Source organism: Cryptomeria japonica, chromosome 6 (genome assembly GCF_030272615.1).
Source record: "Cryptomeria japonica chromosome 6, Sugi_1.0, whole genome shotgun sequence".
In the NCBI taxonomy this organism is placed as follows: domain Eukaryota; kingdom Viridiplantae; phylum Streptophyta; class Pinopsida; order Cupressales; family Cupressaceae; genus Cryptomeria; species Cryptomeria japonica.
The window spans coordinates 128464140-128477969 of record NC_081410.1 but is presented as its reverse complement, the minus strand read 5'-3'; positions in this window follow the sequence as shown (position 1 = coordinate 128477969).

Genomic DNA, 13830 nt, shown 5'->3' with positions numbered 1-13830 from the left:
GGGTTTTCAAGATAATCCAATTATCCTGGCTTCTCCAAAGTCATGCAAGAATTTACCAATTGTCCAAACAACTCTAGTTTTTTTACCATTGATGGTTTCTCCTAGGAGAGGTAGGCCTCCAAATAATCTTAAGAATCAAATAGAAATTGATGCTGGAATTCAAAAGACTTTGTCCCTTTCTCCTGCTAGTGGGCAAGGGAGGCATTCAGTCTCTCTTGGTAGGCCTAAGAAAACATGCCTAACTCCTGTAAGTGTAAAAAGAAAGAGGAGTAAAAGATTTGTGACTAGTCCTCCTATGACAAGATCAGGGGTTGTGAAACGTAATTTGCAAGGTTGCTTTGGGGAAAGCAAAAATTCTCCGATTAATGGGAAGAGGGGAGCTTCAACCTCCCCTCGAGGACAATGAGAATTATTTCTTGGAATGCTAGGGGCTTAAATGCTCCTAACAAGAGATGCTTAATTAAGTCCCATATGGACTTAATTAAGTGTGATATTTTTATGTTGCAAGAAACAAAATTGTCAAAGGAGTCTGTTGATTTGGTTTTTCATCTTGGAGAAGGTGGAATTTTCTTTCTTCTCCGGCTTGTGGTGCTTCAGGAGGTTTGGCACTGCTTTGGAATAATTATAATATTGAGGTACAGTTAGTGGCATCTGCTACAAATTGGATGTTGGCTTTAGTTATAAGCAAGATTTCGAAGGTTAAATTTTGGCTTTTTAACATTTATGCTTCGTCAAGAATTCAAGGGAAGAGTAAGTAATGGGGTGAATTAAAGAGGATTTCTTCTCCCTTAAACCATGGTTCCTTTATTATCTTCGGGGGTGATTTTAATGCTATCACTGATTTAGATGAGAAAAAAGGAGGTGTTTTCCCTAATAAAAGGATTATGGATGACTTTGGGGATTTCATTTCTGATATGAGCCTTTTTTATTGTAAGTCTCAGAATGGGTTTTTCACATGGACAAACCTGAGAAGAGATTTTTCTCAGATTGCTGAGAGATTAGATCAGTTTTTGTTATCTGAGAATTGGATTGATTTAGATTTTGAATTCTTTTCCTCTATTCTACCAGTCTCGCGTTCTGATTATTTTCCAATTTCCCTTTCAGTTATTGAGGATAGGGCTTCTTTTAAGTCTCCATTTAAATTTGAGCCCATGTGGTTTAGGGATTCTTCCTTTTTGCCCCTGCTTATGAAATGGTGGAATTTTGCTCCTTTTTGTTCTGGGTCTCGTATGTTTCAGATTGCTAAGAAGTAAAGTTATTTGAAATTGAATATTAGGGAATGAAATATCTTGCATTTTAAGAACATTTTTCAGGAGAAACAAAGGATTCAAGATATGATTGAGTGTCTTAATACTCATGTGCTTCAACATGGTATGGTGCCACAAGTTTTTGATGAATTGAAGTCACTAAAATTACAACTTGAGGAGGTGTTAGCTAGAGAGGAAATCTATTGGAGACAAACATCTAGAGAGTTATGGCTTTCAGATGGTGACAAGAACACAAAAAATTTTCATTCTTCAACTAAGATCAAAATATTTAAGAATAGGATATCTTGTATTCAATGTCAGAATGAGAATTTATTGATAGAGCCAGAGGACATTGCTTCAGAGGTAGTTAGGTTTTTTAAGTCATTATTATCTTCGGAAAATGGAAATCTCAGCAATGATATTATATCTAATATTCCTCCTTTAGTATCTTTGGAAGACAATAAGATGTTGATGTCTCCCTTTTCATTAGAAGAAGTTAAGAGTTTTGTCTTTGTCATGAATCCGGATAAAGCTCCGAGACCAGTTGGTTTTACTCCTTTATTTTTTCAGAAATGTTGGGATTTTGTGGGAAATGATGTTTTATTGGCTCTCGAGGAAGCTAGGAGAAATAGGTCTATTTTAAAAGAACTTAATACTACAATGATTGCAATTATTCCTAAAAAAGAGGATACTAAGACTTTTGCTGACTTCCACCCCATTGCTTTATGTAACACTTTGTATAAGATATTTACGAAGGCAATTTCCCTTAGGTTGGCAAAAATTCTACCTAGGATCATTTCATTGGAGCAAGGTGGTTTTGTTCCCGGAAGGGACACGACAGAGGGTGCAATTGTAGCACATGAGTTGCTGCATTCTATCTCCACCCAAAGAACCCTGACCATGATACTTAAACTAGACACGATGAAGGCTTACGATAGAGTAGAGTGGGGGGCTTTATGTGCTATTCATGAGAAGTTAGGTTTTTCCGAGGCCTGGGTCAAATGGATTCATGCATATATTTCTTCTGCAAGATTCTCGATTTTAATTAATGGTTCTCCTTGTGGTTTTTTCACTTCCTCTAGGGGTTTGAGACAGAGAGATCCCCTTTCTCCCTTTTTGTTTATTCTCCTAGTTGAAACCTTTAGTTGGGCTATTAGGGCTGCTAAAGTGGGGGGGCTTTGGAAAGGTATAAGGATTCAGAATATTCCCCAAAGTATTTCTCATTGTCTCTTTGTAGATGATACTCTGTTATTTGGACATGCTTCATTAGTTGAGGCAAAAGTGATTAAAGGAATAATACTTAATTATGCATCATTTTCTGGTCAGAAAGTGAATGGTGATAAATCAAAGATTTATTTCCTTATTATATCACAACTGGTTCAACATAGGTTGCAATCCTTTTGGGGATTTAAGACTAGAAATCTTCCATGTACTTACCTTAGGATTTCTTTCTTTGTTAAACAGGATAAGATTGGTTTTTGGGATAAGATTATTTCGGTCATTTTTAAAAGAATTTTCTCATGGAATCATAGATGGTTAACTTTGGCAGGTAAAATTGTTCTCATCAAGTTTGTTTTGAATGTTGTTCTCATATATATCATGTCTATTTTGAAGTCTCCAAAAGAAGCTATTGTTAGTTTACAAGATACTCTTAGAGATTTCTTTTGGAACAATAATAAAGATGGCAAGAAGAAACTCCCTTTAGTTGCATGGGATAAGGTATGTTTGCCTAAGGAACTTGGGGGAACAGGAATTCAGAGTCTGGAGAATCAGAATTTAGCCTTAGGTGCTAAGTTGGTTTGGAAATTATATGACAAGCCTAGCTCCTTATGGGCACAGATTATGTTTGCCAAATATTTAAATAATGGACCAAGAGAGTACATTTTAAAAGTCTCAAATTTGCCTTTGGGTTCTGCTATTTAGAATTTCCTTTATAAATGTAGATCAGTTATTTTGCCTCATCTCTCATGGATTGTTCATAATGGTAGAAAGGTCAGATTCTGGGATGAAGTATGGAATGGACACACACCTTTGGTGAATATTAGGGATTGGTCTCCTCTGATCATTGTTCTTTCCTCCCTTTGGGGTGTTTTTGTAGCAAATTATTTTGAAATTGTGACTAGCGGACCCCTTAAGCTAGCTATATGGAAGTCGATTGATTTCTTAAATGTTGATCAAAGTATGAAATTAGATTTTGAGAAGATTTTGGGGGATAGAATTGTATTTCTTTCTGATTATGATGATGAACTTATTTGGACAAAGAATATTTCTGGTAAGTACATGGTTAAAGATGGTTACAACTCTCTTATGGTTGCTAAAGATTTATCATCTTGGCCTTATAAGTTGTTTTGGCATTCGACTTGTCTTCCTAAAGTTGGAGCCTTTGCTTGGTTGGCAGTTCAGGACAAAGTCCTTATAGGTATGAGACTAGGCAGGCTTGGTATTACTAGTTTTTTCCCTTGTGTCCTTTGTAACAAAAATTTGGAATCTTCTTCACACCTATTCTTACATTGTGATTATGCTTATGAATGTTGGTAGTGGTTATTTGAGAAGTTAAACATATCCTTTGTTATTGGTAAGGATCTCATTTCCCATTTTAGATCTTGGCCCTTTATGTTTGCCTCATCTTTTTATGCATGCCTTTGAATCATATCTCCATCTATTGTGATTTGGAATGTTTGGCTAGAGAGAAACAACATGATATTTAAAAAAACAAGGTCTCCTGTGTTTGAGGTTCTATTAAAAATTGAGTCTTCAATCTCTGAGGTTGCTTTGTCATTTATTTATATGAATTTGGAAAATCTTACTTCTTTTTCGCACTGGGATAGTAGAGTTACTAGAGTTTGGAAGATGCTGCCAGTTTTACCCTCTCATGGTTCAATTTTAAAAAAGAATGATGCAATAGGTAAGAGATGCTCTACTAGATGGAAACCTCCTCCACAGGGGCACTTTAAACTGAATTTTGATGGGGCCTCTCGTGGTAACCTTGGGTCAGCTGGGGTAGGCATGGTAATTTATGATCACAATGCAAATTTTATTCAAGCTAAGTGTCATGCTATTGGTTTTAAAACTAACAATTATGCAAAATTTCATGCTTTGTCTTTTGGATTGGATATGACAATCTCTTTGGGAATTAAGGACTTAATAATTGAAGGTGATTCTATGGTGATTATTCAATGTGTTATGAAAAAGAAATCAAATTGTTGGAATTTGCAGTATATACTTGATCCCATTTTACAAAAATTAGAATTGTTTGAATCTTTCTTGGTATCCCATTGTTACAAAGAAGTTAATAAGAGTATGGATTATTTGGCAAATTTAGCCATTGATACCAATGCTAATCAGCGAGAGGTGGGTTTTGAGGAAATTCCTTCTAGGGTATGGGAAGGTTTGCAACAATAGTTATGTAATTTTCTTGAGTAATGTTGATGTAAAATTTTATGATGATAATTATTCTCGCTTTCCCCTTTCATTTCAAGTATTCATGTACGTTGTCTAGAGGAGAGTTTGAGCTCATGGTATTTGATACAATAGTGGTTTTCCAAAGGTTTTTTGATACTTTCTTTTTTGGCAGGAAGGTTTTTGGCTCATGGGATTTGGCACAGGGTTTTGAAAATGTTGTCTTCTTCCATTGATAGTAGTTGTGGAGTCTACATTTGAAAATTATCTGATGGGTTTTTTTAGCAAATTGTCATATGGGCTCGTTGCAAAACTGATATTATATGTGTTGTGACCGCATTTTGTATGTGGTTTTGGGCGGGCTGTATAAATTGATCTGTTAGATACTATAGGTTTATTTTATGAGTCGTGATTGGAGGTTTTCTTCCCAGGGTTCTTTCCTTCGATATGATCTTTGAATCCTATGTAAAAAATAAAAAATATTAATAAAAAAGTTTAGTGGAATAATCCACTTTTATTGAAAAAAAAAAATCTTTATTTTTTTTCTAAAAATTTTCCTCTATGATTTGTTAAATAAATATATTGAATAATTTATATTTTATTATGTATCAAAATATGTTATGATTCATTAAATATTGAAGAATAAATGTTTAATAATAATATTATTATAAATATAAGTAATCCTTATAAATAAATAAATAAAATGAATAATATAGACATAATAGTATCTTTAAATAATATTAATCTCATATAAATAATAATAAAATTTATGTCAAAAGTCAAGAGAATGATGATATCATATTTATTTTAATCCATATAAAGTGGAGGATTTTATTGAAGCTTTATGTATTCCTTCAATTTTCTTTTTTAAAAAGAATATGTATAAATAACAAATATGTATCATATAGGTAAAAATCTATATTTGAAATTATAATTATTAGATTTTTAAAGTATATTAAAATAATAATAATAATAATTGTTATAAAGCTAGATTATTGTAGTGAATAATTAAATGAAAATATTAAAATTTAAGTATTAAATACTATTTGATATATCAATATTGAGATGAAAGAGGGAAAAATGGTTGATTTGAGAATTTAATTGAAAACATATTGTATTAAGTAAATAGTAAATAAGTTATAATAATAATATCAAGAGTATATTATAATTTTAAAATAGAAATAAGAAAAGAAAAAGGGAAAAAGATATAATATATATATAAATTTACATCTATATATAAAAGCATATTTTATTGTTAGCATTTATTAAAAAGAATATAATTATGACATATCATTTATTTAATTGTGGTTGTGGCATGTGCAACATGCATGACAAGTCATACATGCTCCATGCATATTTTAGACATAAAGAAACTTAATAGTTTTAATTGAAAGTAAGTTTTAGATTTTATTTTAAATATATTTTATTATTAATAATTAACACTTTCAATATTAAGATTATTACGATTCTTGTAAATATTTATAATATTGATTTAAATATAATTTAATAATTGTTTATCATGGATTTAATATTTAACAAGTTAAATAAGAAAATAATTATGTATATATAAATAATATAAGTAATTTTATAAAGTTTAAGGGATTATCTTTAAAAATAAATAAATATAATTTATGAATGCAAGAAGTTTAAGATAAAGTATTGATATAGATATGAGTTGGTAATGGCTACTTGATATTAGTATGAGATGAAGTGGGAGCAAAGGTGGGAGAGGGTAGGAGATTTTGGGTGAAGATCAAAGGATTTCTACGAATACTGCCAAGGTGTGAAGGAGCAAGGAGAAACTAGCAAAATATGGGGAGACAAAATGATGGAAGAAGAATGGCAGAATGACAATTCTCTAGAAGGACACATAGTAGAGACAAACCATACCCCACAATGGGTTTATGGAAATGATCGATGGGTGGATAAGTGTGCACCTAGACAAAGGATGACAAAACTAAATCCTCAAAAGCAAGAGAATTGGAGGTCGTAGAATTGGAATGACTGAAATAGGAATTGGTTTAGACACTTGAAAAGAAATCAATTTTCTTAGGGAAGGAGTAGATGGAAAAACCAAAGTAGATACAAACAAAACTTTTATTGGAAACTTTTTCAATAAGAAAAGGCGATATGGGAATTTAGGGAAAAAATATAATTGGAGAGTTAATAACCTTAGAAGAAATAAAGGCGAAAAATGGGGTAGATCCACAATGCAATGAAGAGTTAAAAATAAACAATTTAAAGACTCGTCAGAGAAAAAAGTTTGATAATGTTCCAAACCCTAATTTGTCCTCTAATAAAGTGACTAATATTTGAAACCCTCAGAGCAAATTTATATTGAAAAGATAAAGGAAGTTGGTGTGATTCTTAAATGGGGTAATGGTTGGCCTAATATTAGCGAGATCAGGAAGTGGGGTTTAGAAAAATGGGGAGAGGAAACAACAATAAGAAATTTGGTGAGTGGTTTTTTTCTAATTGAATTCAAAAATAATACAGATAAATGGAACTTTATTGCTAGAAGTCCTTGTGTGATCAATGGACATAAAGTTCATATCAGACATTGGTGCCCTAACTTTGATCCATGGAAATATAAAGTTAGTGATAACTTGATTTGGATTTGGCTTTACAATTTTTTGGCAAAATATTGGTCTACTGAGACTCTGGTGAAAATTGGCAATAGTTTGGGATCCTATGTATTGAGGGAAGGAATTATAGAAGATAAGTTTTGGGGGACATATTCCCAAATCAATATTAGTCTCAAAGAAGACATTTCAATTCCAAAGAATATTGACATTCATATGGGAGATACCAATTGGAAGCAAGTTATAGATAGGGAAGATTCATTGAATCTATGCCAAACTTGTAGATCCAAACAACATGAAAATTTGAAATGCAATCAAGATTTTGTGTATAATAATGTGATGCTTGTGATTAATGGATTAGAAATAATTTTGGTTGAGAAGAAGCAAGAAATTGAGAACAAATCAGTAGAATCGGTTGATATATCAAAAAATCCTTGGAATGGTGCTATGGAAGTGTAATGCCCCTCCTGGAATCATTCTTATGATAGTTATGTAAGATGCTAACGAATCTCATGTGTGCTTTTGACTTCCTTATTGATGATTGAATTCCTCTTGATTGAGATATGTTATGATGTTTTGATTTGATATATGTTGGTTATGCACTTTATCTTTTTGGATGATTAGATGTTAGCTTTTATTTATGTGTACTGACCCATGGGCTGACATATTTGCTTAACTTATGAGATGTATTGTGTTAGATCCTGTATGGGGTGGGAGGGGATGATCTTCCACCACTCACTTTAGAGAGACACAAAATGTCACGATTCCCCTTCATTGGTGTGTGTAATTGTTGGTTATATGTATTTTTCATACGTATTCTCTTCTCAGCGATGCAAGGTTGCAGGTACAGTTCTCAGGTTTGAGCGTGCCTACATAATCCTGATGAAAGTTGTGGGAGATAGCATAAGGCCTGATATTCATACCCTTGCCTTGCTTGGTTTTAGAGCAACATCTTTTGTCTTTTGTCAACCTAATCAAAATGCCACATGGGCATTTATCTGATGTCTTTGGTATTTTGTATGTGTATGTTTAGGTGTTAAGTTTGGGTTTGTTGTTTTAATGTGTTGGTAGAATTTAATTGTAAATTTATTATAAGTTTTGTTTATTTTGAGGTTAATTTATTTAATTATTTATATTTGTGAGTAATAAATAATTAATATATATATGTATGTATATATGTGTGGGTATATATATTTATATAATGTATTGAAGTAATATACCTTTATTATTAATTCAGAAATTAATACTAAGGTTTTAAATAAATTAATAATAGTGTTTTGTATAAATAAATTAAATAAAAGCATTAATTATTAATAATTGAGTTACTTTTTGTTAATGGAATAAACTTAATTGTTTATTAAATTTATTGGAATTTTGAAATAAATTTAATTAAGTTTTAAAAAAGGCAAGTTTTTGAATCTCTGTGTGTGCGTGAGTGTTTGGGGAAATTTCCATTTCCTAAGATGATTTTTGGGAAAACCCTTTTATATTTTGAAATTTTTCCCGAATATGGGTGTAGTTTATTTTATAGATTTTTCGGAGAAAGTTCTCAACAAAGAAATTTTCTAGAGGGTTTGGATGAAGATTTGAAGGTTGGATTTTTCTTTTTGGTTTCCTGAGTAGTGTTGGGTGCTGGAAGTTGAATTTTCACCTGCGAGTTCTTTACCAGATCGCAATTAGAGGTAGGGGTTTAATCCCTTTTTCCTATGTAAATATCTTTGAAAGTTCAAATTGGTTGAATATGTCGATAAATTGTTTTCTGGGTATTTTAGAATGAATATTTTGGGGCTTCATTTGAAAATTTTAATTATGTGATTTAAAAGGATTTGAGAGTTTTAAACAAAAAAAAATTAATTTACAATTCCTATTTTGTTTGTGATTGTTTGTGATTATGATCTAGAATTATAGACCAATTATCTTGAGATTTCATTGGTATTTCATTTTCTGTGTCTAAAATGGATTATGCAGATTTTAATATAAATTTTATTTTATCATGATTGATGTCGGGGTTTTAAATTAGATCTTTTAATTCTTGATTTGATATCTGAAGTTTTCAACTTGTAAATTGAATTTAAATTTTTTCTTAATAATCTTGTTTAGTGAATTTGGTGTCTTTTGTAGAATTTAATACATAAATTATAAATTATGAATTTATTTTTTCTTAAATTTTTTTTTTTATTTTTATTTATTTATTTTGTGTGGTGGGTTATGCCCACAACGTGGGGAGGCTCGACCCACGATATGGGGAGCCTCAACCCACAACCGTGGGGAGAGTCTTCTCCTCCACATTGTGAGGAGACTTCTCTCACAACCATGGGGAGCCTTCTCCACGATGTGTGGGGGGCAGGACTCCATCACGATGTGGGGAGGACTTCCACCCATAGCATGGGGAGTCCAACCCACATCCCACACCTCTTTTTTATTCGTTTGTCGAAATTGCAGACATTAAAAGTATTTTATTTTTTTTTATTATATTAATTTTATTTTTGTATTGTTTTGTGAGTGTGAATTCCATTTGGCCCAACATTAAATTTTGGGCCTAAAACAAATTTTATGCCAATTATTATTGAATTCGTCCTATGGAAATTTTAGTTTGCCCAGACTGTGAAATTCACCCTATCTCCAATTAATTATATGTTTTAAATTCGATTTGCCTATATTATGTATATTTGTCTAGCCTGCAAATACTGTTGCTCATTAGTTTTATATATTGGTGTAATCAATAATTTTTCATTATATAATTGTTTTATTTTCTTGTTCAAGGGATATTATTTAATTTATCAAATTAATTATTTTGGGATTATTATGGGTTAATGTATTTTAAATGGGAATGTGTGTGCTCTCATGTTTCAATGTTAAATTATTTAATGTTTGTAGTATTATGGAAATTAATTTATCATTTTTTGTGTGAGAATTCTTTTGTTATGAAGCTTGCTTATGTGTTAGTATCCGTAGTTCTATGAATGTGGGTTGACCTGTTTATGTCGATTGTGTTATCCCTTGTGTGTTTTTCATGTGTAGGGGATGTATGAGGCCAAGTGTTAGATAATTTTGCATTGGAACTCAATGTGTTGTTATTAGTCAATATTGTTATGTTCAATTTTCTTTATGGACTTCAGATATGGATAACTTTGTGCTTTATCAACTTCTTGGTATTTTTATCATTACTCTCCTTATGAAGTTGAGGCTCATCCATCAGGTGCTCTTTGATGGAAGTCATTGTTATTGATGTTTTTGTAGTTGAGATGAGATGTTATTTTAAGACTTGGCAAGATCTTTTATATGGTCATTTGATGGTATTTCATCTATTGCCTTGATTTGGATTTGAGTAGTGTTAGTATCATAAGTGGGAGTGGCTTTCAAGTGGGGGTCGAGGCCCAAAGTGGCTACGAGGATAACCCACTAGATTTTTTTCTTAATAGGTGATAACCTAATTAATGAATTAGGGGGTTGTGTAGTTAAACACATTAAACAAGATTAAGTGTGCTCCAATCATGGCTTGAATGCTCGTTTAGGCTCAAGATGAGGTGGGAAGGCCTAGAATGGTGTGATTGACTACCTTGTCCTCTTGAAAGGTATGTTGGTTCTGCATGAGACTTGAATGGGGGTTGGGGTCGAGAGAGGTTGCATCAGTCTATGTGATGACACTCTCTTCTTGTGAGCACTAGTGTCCTGTCTATGTGATTTTAGCCTCTAGAGTATTCTTGTTTGGAGTTTTATCTATGTGTGTCTTGATGGCATCTTTAGCCGGTGGAAGTGTGTTTAGACCACGTTACGTTTGTCCTTGTTTGTGTGTTTGAGGGCCTTATGTTATCTCCTAGCACAAGGAGAGGACCTTTTGGATCCACATGGTCAGGTGGTAGTTGTTTTCTCCCATCAAGGATTTTGAACTTGTCTATGCATGGATTGGCTTTGTTCCTGTTTCAGATTGCTAAGCTTATTTTTGGTTAGCTCAATGAGTTAGATGGATATTTTATGCATTAGTTATATTGTACTTATGTTTGTCAAATGTAAATATGCATGGGCATGCCTACATGGAAAATGATGTAATTATGTTGGAGCCATGATGTATTTATGATGTAAACTTGATGCAAGTAATATGAGATTTAGATGATAGGATTCTATGTCAGTAAATAGAATCATTGACCTTGAAATTTAAAGAGTTCATGTTCATTATTCATTACTTGTATGTTATAATAAACTGTCATTATTGGATTTCTATGAATGTAGTTTTAGAAAGTATCTTTATTATTCAATGTAATTGTATGATTTAGTAATTTTCTTTAATGGGTTTCTTTAGTCGTTACTTTGTAATATGCTCTTATATGTATACATGTTATCTTTTTTTAGTTTTAATTCCTCAAATGTAGTATGCCTAGATTAGTAACACGTTGAGAAACCTTAGGAGAAAGGTTAGTACTTTTCTTCTTCTTATGCATTAAATGATTAAATTTTGTCCTTCAAATGTTACAAAATATTCATTTATCAGTTTTAAAAAAAATATTTCACTCTTTTTCTAGAATGTTAGTTGATTTCCCTAGGGTTTCTTGATGGGGAATTATAGGAAGAGGATGTAGATCTAAATTTTGAAAAAGAAGAAGATATGCAAAACCTTTTCAATCAACACAACCATGAACCAGATATTGAACAAAAAATGGGTAATCTATACCATGAAAAAAAGGAAGACTTAGGTAGTAAAACAAAAGCAGGACATCGGGGTATGATAACATAAAATACAATGGAGTCTATTAATTCAATAGTGGAAATTTCAAATCTAAATCAAAGCTTTGATCCTTGTACATCCCCCATAGATAAAATTATGCAAGATTCATCAAGAGAAGAGGAAGGATTGTTGGAATCAAACTCTAAACAAGAAGAAGGTTTGGAAGAGACACAAAGTGATATTATGATGGAATGTGGTATTAAGCAAACTCAGTCTAAAATGAAAAAGCCAAATATCAAATATAAACTGAGAAGAGGGGCAAAAAAAAATAAGGAGAAGTTGGAAATGGCAGCCAAAGCAGAGGGGTAAATGAAACTCAGAAGTGGGAAGGGGATACCCCCTCCTGTTGACAAATGTGGATTCTTACATGGAATGCTAGGGGCCTTGATGCCCTTAGAAAATTGTGTCTAGTTAGGCATCAAATAGATTCAAATAGAGATGATTTATTTTTATTTCAAGAAACAAAATGGAATAAGGTAGAATATCAAACTAGACTGAGGAATTGGAAGCAATGGGAAGGTTTGTTTGTAGAATCGACTGAATCCTCAAGAGGCATTGGTATGGTGTCAAATCCTCTTACTATTTCATGTACATTATTAACAAACAAACAAAATTGGATAGCAGTAAATTGTAAAAGTTTTTATAAAATTTTAGTTTTTTGGTTATTAATGTATATGGTCCCATAGCCACTTTGGCTAAAAGGAGTTTATGAGAATAAATCACACAATAGTCATCCCAAACAAATGAAAGGATGGGGATAATTGGAGGGGATTTTAATGAAAAATTGGATAATACAGAGAAACAATGGGGATTTCATAATATTTCCAAAGATCAATTAAATTTTCAAGAATTTGTGGATTCCAACAATATAAGGCATATCTCCACCAAAACTGAGAAATTTACTTGGACAAATAGAAGGAAAGACTTCACAAGCATAGCAAAAGGATTAGACCAGTTCCTTCTCTTGGGGGAATGGGATAATGTTATGCACACCTTTGAAGCTGAAATTCTTCCATTCACGGGGTTATACCATTACCCAGTGCAAATGAAAATTAAGCCGAAGGTTCCAAAAGGTAGGAGTCCGTTCAAATTTTAGAATATGTGGCTTAGAGATGCATCCTTGGGGGAGCTAGTCCAAATTTGGTGGAAAGAAGTCAAAATTGGGAATCACTCTAAGATGTATTTGTTTAGCAAGAAGATTGCCCATATCAATAATAAACTGAAAGATTGGAATAAAGAACAATTTGAAACATTTTTTATGAGAAGAATAAGATTGTTAAGGAGATGGAGGTCCTTAATGATAAAATCATTAATCAAGGAATGAATATAGAAGAGTTTGAGGAAGAAAAAAAAGCTGAAACTAGAACTGGATGAAATCTTGGTGAGAGGTCAAGAGAGATTTGGTTGAAGGAAGGTGATAAAGATACTATTTTTTCACAAGTTGGTTGTTGTCAATAGATGAAAAAAAATCATAGTGGAAGTCAAAAAGGAATATGGATCCTTGACCCAATCAATTGAGGAAGCAAATTAGGAGGCAATGAATTATTTTTAGGAATTCCAAATAGGAGAACTCAAATTCATGATAGGGAAAGAGAGGAGCTTTTGAGCAATATACCTGAGGTCATCACTGAGACAAATAATGTAGAATTATACGAGAATATAACTTTGGAGGAGGTCAGAAGTGCCACTTTCCAATTAGTGTCAGATAAAGCGCCTAGCCTAGATGGATTACCAACCAACTTTTATCAATCCTTCTAGAAGATTGTTGGGGAAGACTTACATAAATTTGTTGAAGAATCCAGAAGAAATACCATCATGATTGGAGCTCTAAATCATACCTTTCTTGTATTAATCCAAAAAATAAAGATGCTATATGTAT